The sequence below is a fragment of the Peromyscus maniculatus genome, chromosome 1 (genome assembly GCF_049852395.1).
Source record: "Peromyscus maniculatus bairdii isolate BWxNUB_F1_BW_parent chromosome 1, HU_Pman_BW_mat_3.1, whole genome shotgun sequence".
In the NCBI taxonomy this organism is placed as follows: domain Eukaryota; kingdom Metazoa; phylum Chordata; class Mammalia; order Rodentia; family Cricetidae; genus Peromyscus; species Peromyscus maniculatus.
In genome coordinates, this window is record NC_134852.1 from 122024091 (window position 1) to 122037473 (window position 13383).

Here is a 13383-nt window from a genome sequence, read left to right on the forward strand (position 1 = left end):
CAGGAAGACACCTGACAGACCTCTGGCCTCTATACACACAGGCAGATCCACATACTTGTGTACGCACGAGCGCGCGCGCGCACACACACACACACACACACACACACACACACACACACACACACACACACGGAGGCAAGGGGAGGGAAAGTGAGAGAGATAAAGAGAGAAAGACAGACAGAGACAGACAGAAAGACTAGCTTTGGAGAGTGAGCTGAGTTTACTGGGTCTTATGCTAGCTTCACAACAGCCTTAATGTGTGTTCATTCAAGGTAAGACTCTGCCTACTAAGGCACAGGTGATCAGCCTTCAGAAAACCATCTTGTGACACTCATCCAAAGCAGTGTCACCTTGTGTTTCCAGTGTTCTCCAGACATTCAACCTTGGGTTGACAAATAATCCAAGAAAATTCTGAGCTCAGGAATCCTCTTTCCTTCTACAGATGTAGTTGGGATTTTTACCCAAATCCTCCCTGTTCAGAAAAGCAGCTTCTCCAATTCCTTAGTATAAATCAACAAACCATACACAGGCCTGTACCTCCATATATGGCCAGACACAAGTCCCTAAATGGGAAGGAAGCACCATCTCAAGGTGGGACTCTTCCACAGCAGTGAACTGTGGGCTTGGGGGAGAAATATAGATAAGAGATGTGCTATGTCCTTGGTGCAGTGAGCTCTTGGTTTGCATGTGCCCTGCAGACACATATGCTAAGCACTCAGTACTCAGGATGGATTTGCTGGGAGGTGGTAGCACACTAGAGTCAAGCAGTTGATAACAGCTGTGCCTTATAAGCCTGAGGACCTGAGTTTGGCCATAATTCCTGTGTAAAGGCTAAGGTTGTATTGCACTCTTGGACTCTTAATACTGGAAAGGCAGAGATAGTGTAGTCTACTTAGCTGTGCTACAGCCCAGGAAGAGAGCCTGTCTCAAAAAAAAAAAAAAAATGTATGCATAGCATGAGGAATACCCAAAATTGACCTCTGGCCTATATACATGCACATACATATATGTGTACCTGCATGGAAGTATACACACACACACACACACACACACGCACGCACGCACGCACGCACGCACGCACGCACGCACGCGCGCAAGATGATCCTAGAGAGATTTCTGTCATTGGTGAAGTATATTTATGTGTGTGTGGGGGGGGTTATTCTTTGAATTCTCCTTTAAGAGATAATTCTTGTAAGACTCTACTGCTTCTTTTCCACTAACTAGTAGTTGTATGCAAGTTCCCACTATGAAGTACTGGTCTGTCCAGTCTCAAAAGCAACTAGCCAACTGACTATGAATTCCCCCAAACATAAGCCAAAATTAACCTTTCCTTTTTTTTTAAATTAAGCTTCTCAGGTATTTTATGACAGTAATGGAAAGATGGCCAGCATAATAATAAGTACTCAGTATGTAGTTTGTATTGGGGTAAATAAATCAATGAATGCACCTAAAGAAAAAAATCACAAAAGAGAAGGAAGGAAGAGACATCAAGGTCTGGGAAAGGGGCTGGAGGGATTCTTTAGCAACAAGAGCACTTGCTGTTCTTCCACAGGACCTGGGTTCAGTTCCCAGTACCCAAATCAGCAGCTCATGAGTGTCTATAATTCCAGTTCCAGGGGATCCAATGCCCTATTCTGAACTCTGTAGGCACCTGCACACATGTGATGCACATGGATTCAGGCACACACATACACATAAAACAAAATAATTATAAAAAAAAAAACTTGGGTGGTGTTGGCATGTGCCTTTAATTCTAGCACTTAGGAGGCAGAGGTAAGTGGATCTCTGAGTTCAAGGCCACCTTGGTCTACAGAGCAAGTTCCAGGACAGCTAGGTCTACACAAAGAAACCTTGTCTTGGGGGTTGGGAATTTAGCTCAGTGGTAGAGCGCTTTCCTAGCAAGCCCAAGGCCCTGGGTTCAGTCCTCAGCTCCAAAAAGAAAAACAAATTAAAAAAAAAAAAAGAATTAAAAACAAAAACAAAAATATTTGTCTCAAAAAAAAACCAAACAAAACAACAACAACAAAACTTAAAAAATTAAAACATGGCCACTTTTCTATCTTCCCCCAAGTCTTTTTGTGAGCCATCAATAAGCACCCAACTGTTTTCTCACCCACTTTACTCTTTCCCAGAAATACACACATACTGAGGGTGTTTCATTTTTAAAACTTTTTTTTCAGAAAAGGTGGGCAGCCAGCATATCTGCTTTCTTTTTTTTTAATTTCATTCATTTGTTTTTTATTTATTAGAGAGAGTAGGAGAGAAACATCCTATTTACCTATAGGTATTGTTCATTTGAAATTAAAAGTACTTCCGTCCTGTTTCAGTATTGGAGGCTGAACCTAGGGCACGATGGTACAGTGACCTCTTCACCCCTGAACCACATTCCGGCCTTCTTTTTAGTTCTTGTGTTTTGAGGTCAGGTCTCACTAAGTTGCCCAGGCTGCTTTTGGCCTCACTGGGTAGCCCACCATGGTCCTGAACTAGCAGTCCACCTGCTACCTCAGCCTCCAGAGGGCCTAGCACAGCAGACTCATGCCGTGAGGCCTGGCTTCCGTTTTCTACTCTGACTCAAAATAGAGTGCAGATAACCTCATCTTATCCATGTGTTCTGATAATCCAACGCTAACTCTCAAGAAGGGGCTGCTTCCTGTTTGATGATAGCTAATGTACAAAAATCTAAATATTCCATTTAAATGAATGGAAGGAGAAAACGAGGTGTGTGTACACACTGGGATACTATTTAGTCTTAAAATTGAGGGAAACTTGCCAATTGCACCAATGTGAAATAAGTCAGACAGGAAGATAAATATTGTATGACTCCACTTACAGGTAGAATCTGAAATAATCAATCTTGAATCAGATACAGTGGACATGCACCTGCAGTCTTTAGCTACTTGGGAGGCTGAGGCAGGAAAATTTTTCGAGCCTGATGTCTAAGGATAGCCTGGGCAGCACAGCAAGACCACATCTCAAAAAATAAAAAAAGGAAAGAAAGAAAGAGACAGAGAGAGAGAGAGAGAGAGAGAGAGAGAGAGAGAGAGAGAGAGAGAGAGAGAGAAAGAAAGAAAGAAAGAAAGAAAGAAAGAAAGAAAGAAAGAAAGAAAGAAAGAAAGAAAGAAAGAAAGAAAGAAAGAAAGGAAAGGAAAGGAAAGGAAAGGAAAGGAAAGGAAAGGAAAGGAAAGGAAAGGAAAGGAAAGGAAAGGAAAGGAAAGGAAAGGAAAGGAAAGGAAAAGAAAGGAAAGGAAAGGAAAGGAAAAGAGCTAACCTGACAGAAGCAGACAGTAGAATGGTGACTGCCGGAGGAAGGTGGCAAACAGAGAGATGGCGTCACAAGGTTTCAGCTCTGAGGATGGGAAGTTCTATTCCACACAGCATGTGCTTGTAGCTAACATTAGCACACTGCAACTGAAACCCTGAGTGCTTATATTAAACATAGTTACATTGCCATGAGAATAAAATATAACCATAACACAAGGAGGAGAGCAAGCTTGGAAAGTGATTGACATGTCTATGACCTTAATGGTGCTGTCGATTCAGTGTGGGCACTTAGTTCCAACTCATTAAGTTGCATATATTAAACATGTATAGTTTTTTTTTTCATGTCAATCACATTTTAACAAAGTGATTGAAAGCCTCACCCAATTTCTTCCAGTTTCTACCTCAAAAATACACTCTACAATTCAAAATTATTTGGTGTATGTGTGTGTGTGTGTGTGTGTGTGTGTACATATCATGCTAAGACTTCTTCCTTTCCTAATACACAATGGCATTTGAATATAAAAATTGACAAAATCTGCTTTGAAATTTGGATTTACTGCTATTCCTGAGTAATGTCTATTCTTAAGCACTTTTCTTTGTGACATTTTTTTCACTAAAGACTCTTTAGGGACATTGTCTTTTTTTTTTTTTTTTAAGTTTAGGATTAATCTTGTTTGATTAATACACAATTTTCCCTCTAGCTGGTATCATGAAGGAATGAAAATCATCATGTAAAGTCTCCATTATTGTCCTCTGTAAGACTCACAGTCTCCAAAATACTTTCAGGAGTGACATGAGTTCCATCGCCAGCATCCAGCATGTTTCAAAATACACGCTTAGTCCCTTTTAGCCGTGACCTAGTTTTTCCAGGCAAACTTATACCCACAGGCTATTCATCCAGGTTTTCACAGGCTCTACGCATGCTCTCTGTCTCTGTCTTGCTGACAGCTGGGGGGGGGGGGGGGCGGGGAGGTAACAGCAGTAGCTGGAAAACCAGAGAAATCTTGTCTAGCTTCTTGGCTGCCTGGATGCCTGTATGCCTTCAGACTTTGTTGGAGGATCTAAAGTAGCTCTGAAGGGGATAGTTATATTCTTGAACCATCTGAGGATCTCTTTCCAACTTCTGCAAACTTGCAAAAACAGGGCTTCTCCACTTTCGACCCTGATGTGTTTGGAAGTAGCTAGAGACAAAAAAATTGTAGTGACTTCTAAGATGAATGATGGCAGGTCCCAACTCTTTTTTTAGGCACCTGAGTTAGGAAAATCTCTTGATTATACTCAAACCCACTGCCTACTTTTTCAGGCACTCACCGTGCCTGCCTAAGAAGCCTTCCCCTCTTTAAGGCTCAGCACCCAAACCTCATCTTGTGAGTTACATGTTTTCAATCCGAGCACAGATGGATAGGACAACAAAGACTGCTCTATCTATGAGGACAGCTGTTTGTTCCCGGGATGGAAACTCCTAATACAAGGCCGACAATGGTCTCCTTGTGTGTCCTTTCCTGATTCGGCAAGCTGCTGGGATCCCACCACCAGAGCTGGTGGCAGCAGTTTCCAGATCTCTGCTGCAGTTATCTCTGGAGACTGGCTACCTGGGGTGCCCTGTCTTCATGCACACAGATAAGCGTCTATAAACACTCACATAGCTCCTTTGGCTTTATTTGGGATATATTTTTCTTGAGAAATGAGAAATGGGATTCCTGTAAAACTTTGTGTGTGTCAGGGGTGGGAGTAGGTGGTTACTCAGGACCAAAGCCAGGGTCTCCTGCATGCCAGGCAAGTGCTCTAACCAATGAACTACATCTCCAGTGCCGAATCTTTTATATTTCATCTGACAATGAATCTTGATGAAGACTGACTGTGCTTCTCCCTTCTTTCCTTTCTTCTCATAATGGAGAAGAACAAAGAAAAAAGAAAAAAATGGACCCAGATAAATAAAATCTTTGGGGGTTTTGATTTTTTTCTACATCCTTTCTGTGATGTTTAGTGTGTTTGATTTTAGAAATTTTATTGTATTAATAAGACAAGAGGTAGAATAAAAACTTGAGATATCTTATAGAAATGTGGGGTTCCCTAAATATATCATGTCCTCATGTTTTCCTATATAACTACGGGCTATTTATTAATCCACATGGTTTTCTGGCTTTAGTCTTCCTATTGTTGATGGCTTGCTCACGATTTTCTTTTGTGGCCATCAAGGTTCTCACAGTAGTGCTCCTCTAACTGTAAGTCATAATATTTAAAATAAGACAGACAAAAGCTCTCTCCATTCATTCATATGATAAGTAAGGGACCACTGCATTCATTACCATATTAATTGTTACCTATGGTCAGATCTTAAGGAATTCAATTGAAAAAATAGTTACATAGATCCTTGGAAAAAATAAAGCTTTTACCCACTGAACCATCTTGCTGGCCCAAATATTCTTTTCAGTAGGATTACACAGAGGAAAACAATTTGGTTGCAACACAAGCATGTTCTCCACAACCCTATGTGAGAGTTCAGCTGTAACGGCATGGCCTGATGTGCTTTAGAAATGGCTACTCTCTTAAGCTCCTGCTCCTCAAAGCACAGTGAGGTTTTTAATCTTTAAACAGAACACAAAATAGTTCGTTTCCAACCTGTCGACTTAGTAACACTTTAAGAAAAAAGATTATTTCTGCTATATAGAGATGATTAAGGCAGCATGTCATGTCTTAAGCTGGAAAACAGAAAAATCAAGGATGGATCTTCATCTGGGACCATGTACTAAAGAAGAACTATATTAAAACTACAGATGCATCAAACCACCAAAAACTAGAGGTGCCATTTTACAATGACAGCTGTAGCCATCTAATTGCGCACCACACACACACACACACATACACACACACACACACACACACAAACAAAAACCAGATCTGCTGGTAACTTACCAGCAAATAGCTACATAAACTTTCCCTAAGAACTATGCATTACCTATAGTAACAATTTACATTTGTATAGTTTTGTTTCTGCTTTCAAAATGCTTTCACATCCCCCATTGCAATAAGCAAAATGGGATGTTATACAGTCTGCCAGATGTGGCTACAATGTAAATTGAGGCGAAGGAGGGAATATCTGGCCCATTAGGCAGTGGATGTAGTCAGGATAACTCCATCTTTGGCACATTGCATTATATGAAAAGAAAGCCCAGACTATGCAGCAGGACTCCAATCAAAACAAAATCAAATGAAGCCGACAAAACCAATTAAAGGCAAGGCAGGAGAAACACATCAGGCATTTGAATCAAACTTTCTACCACCAGCCTCAACAGGGAAGGAATAAAAATAGAACTCCAGACTGGATTCCACTGGCTAATTTCAACTGCTTTTCATTTTCTCTTCAAATCTGGCACTCAGACTCATCACAGCTGGCACTAGACACACTGAGCAGAAAGGACCTAGGAGAAAGAAGACAGAGAGAAAAGCCTTACCAGTGCAGCCACTGAGACATCTGGAACCTCTCCTTGCAAAGGTAAACAGAACTATCCCAGAAAACAAACAGACTGACCAATGGACCAGCAGATCTGGGAAGTGAAGGAGCCAAGCCAACCTTCTTTTAGGGTCTTCCCTACTGCTGCAACTTCCTGCATTAGGTGATCGCTTTTGGCACTGGGAAAAGATGCCCGGAGGAAACAACCTAAAGGAGGAGGGGTTTCTTTTGGCTTGTAGCTACAGAGCTGTCAATCCATCGTGCTGGGGAGGGCATGTTGGAGCAGACAGGAAACAGAGAAAGAGACAGGGACATGCGGCCAAAGGGAACAGGTTGTAAAATTCACAAGCCCTCCTCTAGGTAAGTCTTACTTCTTAAAATTCCCACAGGCTCTTTAAAGAACATGGTCAGCTGATGACAAGGCGTGCAGACAAATGAACCTATGACAGGGAGGCTTCACATCCTAATCACACTGGCTCTAGCCACCTTCATCCATTCACACTCCAAACCCCTCATTCATAGGCCTTAGAAATGCATAAGATCTTCAGTGTGAGTCAGTTGAGGTCAGATGTTCTTAACCAGAATTTAATGCATAGAATTAGATGTCTGGAAGTGACCTTAGAATTTTCCCCCTAATTTTCCACTTTCTGCATCAATTATACTATGATAAAGTCCCCCGCCCACCTCATATGTATCCACAGGAAATATGAACTTTGACTCAACATCTCTACTGATTATAAATCAAGGGCCCCTGGGGCAGCTTCCTCCATTTCTGGATTGTTCTAATCAATAAAATGTTCTGTCATGCTAGCCAAAATTAGCCCCCTGTAGCTTCTCCTCATGTGAGAAATATCAAGCAAGCCTTTCTCCTGGCAGCCTTTCACTTTGTTTGAAGCCAGCTGTCACCCCCCTACAGAGTACTATGTCCATGCACTAATATGCCCAACTGCTCAGATGACATGATTTATAGGCTCCTTGGTCATCCCCTCTTGGACACATTGCAGTCCCTCTTCAAAAGTGTCATCTAGACAAATGGACTGAAATGCTGTAAGGAGAAGCCTAATCATGGAGCAGAAGCCTCTGTCTGCTGCCAAAAGAACCAAGGCACCAAGAGCCACATCCACAAGAAACACAGCCTTGTTATCAGAGCAATATTTTCCCCTGAAGAGGGAGAGAGAAGAGAGGTTGCCCATGCTTTAATTCTCTTATTCTGGAATTAAATTTCAAACACAATTGTGAATGTGTGTGCACAATGGGGGGGGGGGTTGGCTAAGTGCAGGTCTCTCTGCTAAGGAAATTTTTGTGGGGAGGGGAGTTTTGGGACCGGGTTCCTTTGTGTAGCCTTGGCTGTCCTGGAACTCAATCTGTAGACCAGGCTGGCCTCAAATTCACAGAGATCCACCTGCCTCTGCCTCCCACAGGAAGCAGAGAGCAAACTGGAAGTGAGGTGAGCCTATAAACCCTTGAAGCCCATCCTACAAGTGAGTACTTCCTCCAGCAAGGCTGCGTCTCCTAAAAGTTCTACAGTGTCCCCAAATAATTCTGCCAACTGGGGACCAAGTGTTCAACTATCTGAGCCTGTGGGGGGCATTGCTCATTCAAACTACTTTAGAAAGTGAGCTTAATGTAGCCCCCACAGATCAGCAAGTGCATTCCCTGGGGCCACAGGAATATTTCATACTCCAGCACTTCTATGTCTAGTGACCCCCATACTTCTCACCATAGTTCTCAAATCCTCACCCTATCTCCCTAGTCTGAAAGTTCTTCCAATTTCTCAAAACTACTGCTAATTCCTTTTATGCCCAGGTATCTACTTTTATGCACTCAGAATTCCTTCTTTTGATTTCTTCTTTCCAGCTCCCTAGCAGGTCCTAGGCACAGAGACGTTCTGGTCCACCAGAAAATCTCCAACACCTTTTATTCATTCACCTTGCCCCCATAACTCTCCTTCTAGAGAACCAGCAGATCTGGAGCCACAAACCTATGATTGAAGATATACACACCAAGGCTGAGGATGTAGCTCAGAACACTTGCTTAGCATACACAAGGCCCTGTGTTCAATCCCTGCCACAAATAGGGATAAGGGGATGCACAAACAGAGGCTGTCCATCTCCACTAGTAAGCCTTTTTTTTTCAGTCTCAGAATCCAAGTTTCAGAAATTATTGCCTTTTAGGTGACTGAGTGAGGGACTTCAGGAAGCAAACTGACCCTGAGGTTATAGAAGAAATGTAGTGCCAGAAGTAGACCATGTGGATTTTTGGATCAGCGTCTCTAATGCCCAAACTGTCTGTGCATAGTTGTATTTATTAATTTTCTCATCACTGTGACAAACACCTGACAGAAACCACTTAAGAAGGAAGGATTCACTTTGTCTCAGAGCTTCAAAGGGTTTGGTCCATGGTATCTTAGCCCCATTTTACTTGAACAAAGCATCATGGTGATCAAAGAATTTTTTACTCTATGTCATATTGAAGCTGAAAAAAAGAGATACAGAAAGGGGCCAGGGCAAGATATAGCCCTCAAGGATATACCTCTAATTACCTACTGTTGTGGGACATTTGTTTACACTGTGAAGATGTGTCACTGTGATTGGTTTAATAGAGAGTTGAATGGTCAATAGCTAGGCAGAAGAGAATAGGTGTGACTTCCAGGGAAAGAGAGGAACTCGGGAAGAAGCTATACATGCAGGAGACACCAGCAAGATGTGGAATAAGTTGGAGGTACAGAATGGGAGCAAGGTAAAAGCAATGTGGCAGATTATAGATTAATACAAACAGGTTAATTCAAGTTATAAGAGCTAGTTGGGAACAAGCCTAAGTTAAAGGCCAAGTTTTCATAATTAATAATAAATCCCTGTTTCATTATTTGTGGGCTAGTGGTCCAAAGAAAGTCCAATGAGAAAGCCTACTATATTTGGTGTCCAATGTGAGACACATAAATCCACATAGGGTCTGAGAGAACTGGCAAAAAAATGTTATAAACATGGAGTAGAACACAGCTTCCTGGAGACAGCAGTCTCTCTGGTTGGTACCCTGTTCATGGCATACAGAGTCATAGTTCCTTTAAAGACCCTGATGTGCAGCAGAGCACTAGTAGCCAACGCCATGTACTAAGCAGCAGGTGGTCTAGCTGTTTAAGGCTTGGCTCACACGGTCAGAAAACACTGCAGGCACTTAGTAAAGCCAGGTCCAAACCAAAAGACCTCTATACACATACAATATGCTTAAAAATATGCTTAGGTGAATATAGGCAGTCATATAAATAAATAAATAAATAAATAAATAAATAAATAAATAAATAAATAAATAAATAAATAAATAAAAAATAACAAAGTCTTTAAAGAAAGAGTAAAGTAATATAAAAAGAATAAGCCATGAAAGGACAGGAAATACACAGGGTGTCAAGATCCTGTATGTTGCCTTGTTGACTTTGAATTTTTTAAATGCTGATGAGTTAAGGGCAAGCACTGCTAAGAGACATTTTGGATTTAAAAAAAAAAACTACTAAATTAAACAAGCCTATATATTTTAAGGATGTCTTAACTTTAACATGAAAGTCAAAAAATATGTTGTGTTGCAGGAGAGGTTATGCTTTTGCTTCCATAGGTAACAAAAAGGTATGGGTTCCTTAAAAATTAATAAAGACCAGATTTGATCAGGGGAGACCTCCTGAAAATCTTGACTACAGCCATGAAGGAAGAAGCCAAGAAAAGCTACAAGAAAGGTGATATATATGCTGATCCCTCTACTATGGAAACATCTCTGAGACTGGATGAGACATGATGAATATTGTTAGTTACAGAGTCCTCATGACTTATTACATGCTATCCTTTCATATGACATGGATGGAGATTTATATTAGAGTTTGGCTATGCAATCCAAATGGACTTAGAAAGTTGACAGATGTCTTTTACCTACACAAATATAAAACAGAAAATTATCATTAGCTGACTTGTGCACACTGCACATTCCATACTTGTGTTAATACAGATATGTATGTTACCTTTAAAAGCTTGTGTGTTTTCAGAGAAAAAAAAAAAGAACCAGACATCAATGAATAAGACAAGTAGCCCAGGTAATACAGCCTCACGGATGCCTCTGTTACAGTTTCCTCAAAAATCTACATACAGGAAAACTTCAAAGCTACTAACTAAGATGGTCCAGCCTCATAGACTACTCTTGCCAGGACTTTGGATAAACCCTGCACTTTCCCATCACACAGAGACTGAACAATAAATGATACAGCTAGCTCTCCCAGGACTTGACCATTATCTCAATTTTCTCAGAGTCCCTTAAAAATACCATTAACCCTACACTGCAGGAAATAAATTGAAGAATATGATGCCCATATTCTCAAGAGGTGGGGTGGGTAGTTTTTGGTCAGTTGGTGAGTTACAGATATTTATAGTCATTTAGAGGGGTTGGTTGCAAGTTGTTATTGGTCATGGTCAGGGAGGAAACTAAGGAAAGGAGATTAGATTAAGGATCTCATTCTGAAAAGAAAAAAGGGAGGAATATAGGAATGATAGGAAAAAGTGTAGATTATTGAATCTATTTTTAAATGAAAAAAGTAACTACTGGTCTCAAATATTTGAAATTGGTATGGATTTTTGTATACTGATACAAATTTAAGGTTATTTTGTTAGAACATACTATAGATGTATGTGTGTGTTTCTACTCTTGTTTAAGGTATTGTACATATGCAGCTCATATAAAAATATAATGTAAAGTTCTAGTCTTTCAAAGCTAATTAGAATAATAAAGAAATGCAGGTTAGTAGTCAGTCATCTGTAACAATCAAACTTAGGTATATTTTCAAGGTCATATAGAGATATACTTTAGATAGATAGATGATCTTCAAACACTTCAGAGATCTACAGACTATGGCATTTAAGATGTTTTAATAACATAAGGCTTTTCATGGCAGTAAGACATGTCTGCTTCTGGAAACACCAATCTAATTAAGAGAAGATGATGTGCACGGAAGAACCTCCATATTGAGTTTGCTTTCATTGTGACAAATTTAGCCACTGGACAAGAAACTGTCTTTGCCTCAACTGCTGACAGTATGCTGTCCAAATTGGACAAGCAGGACACAACAAGAGATGATTGCCAAACTTTGCCAAGACAAGGTAAGATAGTTCTTCAAAAATTCCTATTTCACAAAAAAAGTCTGCCAGATATTCTAGACCTGTAGGTCAAAGATGGATTTTCTACCTCCTAAAGGCTCCATAACCTCAAACAGTTCGACCAGCTGGGAACCGAGTGTTCAAATACAGGAGCCTATAGAAGACATGTCATATTAGGACCACAGCAGTAGTTATCAACAAGATGAAACAAAAAAGGGGAGTATTTTGCTCATTTCTGATTCTATAATTTGTACCTTTCAAATTATCCAAAATTCATTCGATAGGGTTGGTTTAAATGAAAATACTTTAAGATATTTGTTATAAGCTGGGTGGTGGTTGTGCACGACTTTAATCCCAGCACTCGGGAGGCAGAGCCAGGAGGATCTCTGTGAGTTCGAGGCCAGCCTGATCTACAGAGTGAGATCCAGGACAGGCACCAAAACTGCATAGAGAAATTCTGTCTCGAAAAAAAAAAAAAAAAAAGATACTTGTTATTATAGTAAGTAATAGCTCACAGAAGAGTTTATGATACTCTGTTCCATACATGGATCATTTGAGATAAAGGCTTAAGGCCATAGGACAATCACTCTTTGCAGGGTAGAGTATCTGGAGCTAGTTTGCGCTTAGATGATGAAGTGTGCTGTGTTATTTGGGGAAGCTGACGTGCCATGCACACATTCCAGATTTCATGCTCTGGCCTAGTGGACCTGAGTCATGGTGACTGATGGAAGAGAATGCTGACCTCAAGTTAAGGGCTAGTAGGTTGATTAATAGCCGCTGTGTGAGCTTTGAGTATCTAACAGATGCATCATTAGCTCCCAGCAAACATCCAACCTTTGGAGGTCATAGTTATGATTATAGACCACTAAATACACAAACACCATAAAACAGATCAAATGGCCTTTTATGTGCTGGAGATATTTAAAAATTGAGCTGTGTGGTCCATGAATACAGATTCTGTTAGTAGTCTAAGATTTTGCTGAGCTTTCAGAAGCAAGTGCAGAAACCGTTAGCTGCGGTGTCTTAGTTATAGTTTCTATTGCTGCAACCATGACCATAAAGCAAGTTTATTTGGCTTACACTTCCACATTGCTGCTCACATTGAAGGAAATCAGGACAGGAACTCAAGCAGGGCAGGATCTTGGAGGCAGGAGATGAAGCAGAGGCCATGGAAGGGTGCTGCTTACTGGCTTGCTCAACCTGCTTTCTTATAGAACTCAGAACCACCAGCCAAGGAATGGCACCACTCACCATGGGCTGAGCTCTCCTCTATTGATCACTAATTGAGAAAACGCCTTATGGCTGGATTTCATGAAGGCATTTCCTCAACTGAGGCTCCTTCCTAGCTGATGACTCTAGCTAATGTCAAGTTGACACACTAAACCAGCCAGTACATGCAGCATACCTCACCATCAATGTTGCATTAAAATTTAACCATTCAGTCATGTCTAAGAGAAATCTTTATTATAATCCAGTATTTTCAGGACTTCACAATTTAATTTGGTTCAACATTATCTTTTGGCAAATTAATTATTTTCA